Source organism: Onychomys torridus, chromosome 12 (genome assembly GCF_903995425.1).
Source record: "Onychomys torridus chromosome 12, mOncTor1.1, whole genome shotgun sequence".
In the NCBI taxonomy this organism is placed as follows: Eukaryota; Metazoa; Chordata; class Mammalia; order Rodentia; family Cricetidae; genus Onychomys; species Onychomys torridus.
The window spans coordinates 33,699,879-33,704,615 of record NC_050454.1 but is presented as its reverse complement, the minus strand read 5'-3'; the positions used below and the strand labels follow the sequence as shown (position 1 = coordinate 33,704,615).

General features: G+C 40.9%; 1 pseudogene; it reads left to right on the top strand.

The window, feature by feature from the left end:
- Positions 1–1,648: 1,648 nt before the first annotated feature.
- Positions 1,649–3,247, top strand: LOC118593842 (annotated as a pseudogene).
- The last annotated feature ends 1,490 nt before the right edge of the window (positions 3,248–4,737 follow it).

Sequence of the window (4,737 nt, the reverse complement as noted above, 5' to 3'; positions counted from 1 at the left end):
TCATTTCCACCTGGTGGATTCAGTACAGGCAGGTCCAGTCCCCTCCTTCCAGGCTGAGCAAAGTGTCCCTGTGTATTCCCCGGTTCCAAACAGCCAGCTCATGCACTAAGGACAGGTCCATGTCCCTCAAACCTTGTCCTTCATTACTCCCACTGTCATCCAGGTTGTTCATGAAGATCTCATCCATTTCTCTGTCATTGGGTGATCTTTTTGTCATTCCTAGGATCCCATTTTCTAGGTAGCCTCCCTGGAGTTGTGTAGTAGTCTAGTCATCTTTGTTTTACATCTAGTATCCTACTATGAGTGAGTACATTCCATATTCATCCTTCTGAGTCTGGGTTACCTCACTCAGGGTGATTTTTTTCTAGATCCATCCATTTGCCTGCAAACCTCATGATGTCATTGTTTTTCTCTGCTGAGTAGTACTCCATTGTGTATATGTACCATATTTTCTTTATCCATTCTTCAGTTGAAGGGCATCTAGGTTGTTTCCAGGTTCTGGCTATTATAAACAATGCTGATATGAACATAGCTGAGCAAATGCTCTTGTGGTATGATTGAGCATTCTTTGGGTATATGCCCAAGAGTGCTACAGCTGGGTCTTGGGGAACATGGATTCCCAATTTTCTAAGGAAGCGCCATATTGATTTCCAAAGTGGCTGTACAAGTTTGCATTCCCACCAGCAGTGGAGGAGAGTTCCCCTTGCTCCACATCCTCTCCAGCATAAGCTGTCTTCTGTGCTTTTGATCTTAGCCATTCTGACAGGTGTAAGGTGGTATCTCAGAGACATTTTGATTATCATTTCTCGGATAATTAGGGATGTTGAGCAATTCCTTAAATGTCTTTCAGCCATTTGAATTTCCTCTGTTGAGAATTCTCTGTTTAGTTCTATAGCCCATTTCTTAATTGGACTGTTGAGCATTTTGATGTCAAATTACCAACACAATTCTTCACAGACCTGGAAAGAATAATATTCAACTTCATATGGAAAAACAAAAAACCCAGGATAGCCAAAAGAATCCTGTACAATAAAACAACCTCTGGAGGCATCAAGATCCCTGACCTCAAGCTCTACTATAGAGCTACCATAATAAAGACAGCTTGGTACTAGCATAAAAACTGACATGTGGACCAATGGAATCGAATTAAAGACCCTGACATTAACCCACACACCTATGAACATATAATTTTTGACAAAGAAGCCAAAAATGTACAATGGAAAAAAGAAAGTATCTTCAACAAATGGTTCTGGCATAACTGGATGTCAACATGTAGAAGGCTGCAAATAGATCCATATCGGTCACCATGGACAAATCTTATGTCCAAGTGGATCAAAGACCTCAACATAAATCCAGCTACTCTGAACCTGATAGAAGAGAAAGTAGGAAGTACTCTTGAACGCATTGGCACCGGAGATCACTTTCTAAATATAACACCAGTGGCACAGACATTGAGAGAAACAATCAATCAATGGGACCTGTTGAAACTGAGAAGCTTTTGTAGAGCAAAGGACACGGTCAACAAGACAAAGTGACAGCCTACAGAATGGGAAAAGGTCTTCACCAACCCCACATCTGAGAGAGGCCTGATATCCAGAATATATAAAGAACTTAGGGGTTCTCTGCCTCTCCCTGAGCTAGGGCAGCCATGGTGGCGGTGAAGACCCTAAATCCCAAAGCTTAGGTGGCCCAGGTGCAGGCCATGCTGGTAGTGAACATCAGCATAGCACAGGGCCTGCAGGATGTTCTGAGGACCAACTTGGGGCCTAAGGGCACCATGAAGATGCTTGTTTCTGGTGCTGTCGACATCAAGCTTACTAAAGATGGCGATGTGCTGCTTCATGAAATGCAAATCCAACACCCAAAAGCATCTCTTATAGCAAAAGTAGCTAAAGCCCAAGATGACATCACTGGCAATGGCACCACCTCGAATGTCCTTATCATCGGGGAGCTGCTGAAACAGGCCGACCTCTACATTTCTGAGGGTCTTTACCTCAGGATAAACTGAAGGTTTTGAGGCTGCCAAGGAAAAGGCACTCCAGTTTTTGGAATCAGTCAAAGTAAGCAGAGAGATGGACAGAGAAACCCTGATCAATGTGGCCAGAACATCTCTGTTCTGCTGAAGTTCATGCTGAACTTGCAGATGTCTTAACAGAGGCTTTTGTGGACTCCATTTTGGCCATTAAGAAAAAAGATGAACCCATTGACCTCTTCATGGTTGAGATCATGGAGATGAAACATAAATCTGAAACTGATACAAGCTTAATCAGAGGGCTTGTTTTGGATCATGGAGCATGGCATCCTGATATGAAGAAAAGAGTAGAAAATGCCTATGTCCTCACATGCAACGTGTCCTTAGAATATGAGAAAACAGAAGTGAATTCTGGTTTTTTTTTTTTACAAGAGTGTGGAAGAGAGAGAAAAACTAGTAAAGGCTGAATGGAAATTCATTGGAGATAGAATTAAAAAGATAATAGAGTTGAAAAAGAAAGTCTGTGGTGATTCAGATCAAGGATTTGTCGTTGTCAATCAAAAGGGGATTAACCCCTTCTTCTTAGATGCCCTTGCAAAAGAAAGCATCATGGCTCTGTGCAGGGCCAAGAGGAGAAATATGGAAAGGCTGACACTTGCTTGTGGTGGGGTAGCTCTGAATTCCTTTGATGACCTGAATTCTGACTGTTTGGGCTATGCCGGTCTGGTCTATGAGCATACGTTGGGTGAAGAGAACTTCACCTTCATTGAGAAATGTAACAATCCCCATTCTGTCACATTACTGATTAAAGGACCAAATAAGCACACACTGACTCAAATCAAGGATGCAATAAGAGATGGCCTGAGGGCTGTCAAAAATGCCATCAATGATGGCTGTGTTGTCCCGGGCGCTGGGGCAGTAGAAGTGGGCATGGCAGAAGCTCTGATTAAGTACAAGCCCAGCATGAAGGGCAGGGCACAGCTTGGAGTACAGGCCTTTGCAGATGCCTTGCTCGTTATCCCCAAGGTTCTTGCGCAGAACTCTGGTTTTGACCTTCAGGAAACATTAGTTAAAGTTCAAGCCGAGCATTCGGAATTGGTTCAACTTGTAGGTGTGGACTTGAACACAGGTGAGCCGATGGTGGCAGAAGAGATGGGTGTGTGGGATAACTACTGTGTGAAGAAACAGCCGCTGCACTCCTGTACTGTGATTACCACCAACATTCTCCTTGTTGATGAGATCATGAGAGCTGGAATATCTTCTCTGAAAGTTTGAAGAAGTCTACCTTGTAACTGAATCTGTAATACTACAGAATGATATGGGAAAATGGTCACTTTTGTCCAAGATTCTAATGATTTGGAAAGGAGTTTTCTCTTCCCATTTGAAGAACATGAACAGGACATTTGGCACCTATTCAAGTTACAATGCTGTAAAATTTTTTTTTTGCATAAATTGCATTGCACTTTATGATACACTCATAAAGTGGACGCTTTATAACCCACTGAAAAAGATGTTTTCGAGACAGTGAAACAAAATTACATATTAAGATAAGTGTGTTGTCCGCCTTGTTCCTTAAATGTTCTTTGAAAAGCTGTAGTGGTTTTCTCCTAAACAAGGAATGGTGGTGCATGCCTGTAAGCCTAGCACTTTGGAGGAAGTTCTGCTCCAACTCAGGCTACAGGAGACCCCCAGCTCAGAAGAATCATTTTCTTTTCCTTATTGGATGTATTTTAAATTAGCCAACTAACCCTGTTAAACGTGTAAGATTCTTGCCAGTGTGAAACACATCAGGGTAATTTATGGTTTTCATAGTGTCTCTAATAAATACTTAAAGGTTAAAAAAAAAAGAACTTAAGAAAGTTACTTCTAAGAAATAGCTTTGGAGACCTGGTCTCTGAAAAGCCTGATACAAAGATATCAGGGAAGGAAGTGCAAGAGATGCTAAAGTGCCTGCCAACCATCCGATTGTTGTCAGACTTCTTTTATTGAAATTAGATTTTTTCATATAATATATCTTCAGTATGGTTGCCCCGCCCTCTACTCCTCCTAGCTCCTCCTCAACTCACCTCTCATTCAGATTCAGCCCTTTCATATCACCCATTAGAAAACAAAAAGGCTTCTAAGGGATATTAATAAAATAAAATAAGATTAAATAAAAAACAAATGCAACAGAATAGGATAAAGCCCATAAACAGAAGGAAAAGATCCCAAGAAACTGATATAGATTCAGAGACACACTTGTTTACACACTCAGAATCCCATGAGAACACTAAACTGGAAGCCATAATATATACATGAAGACCTGTAGGGTAAAAAAGAGAGAGAAAAATTAGAAAGATAAAATAAAAAGAGAAGTAAGCCTATGTAACAATGTTTTGGGATAAAGAGCCTTTAAACATGCTGTTGAGTTTATTTTCCATTGTCCATCTACTGTTGGGCACATGGTCTACTCTTAGGAGTAGCTTGTTTTCCCAGTGAGACTTCCTTGGAGAAAACTCATTTTTCATTTGAAAGTGAAACTCCATTGGAGGAAACTAAATTTGTACCTGTAAGTGGTTATCAAGTGGAGATATCGTCTAGATTAGATATGGGAGATTATGTCTATTTCTCCTTTTAGCTCTAGAGCTCCATCTTGTGCAACATTTTTTAAGATTGAGTTCTAGGTATAAGAGTTCACCCTTCTCCAGCACTATTCTTTATCAGCCAAGAAGCAAGAGCATACTCTTTGTTCCACAGAGTTATTGTCAGAATTATTATAATAAGAA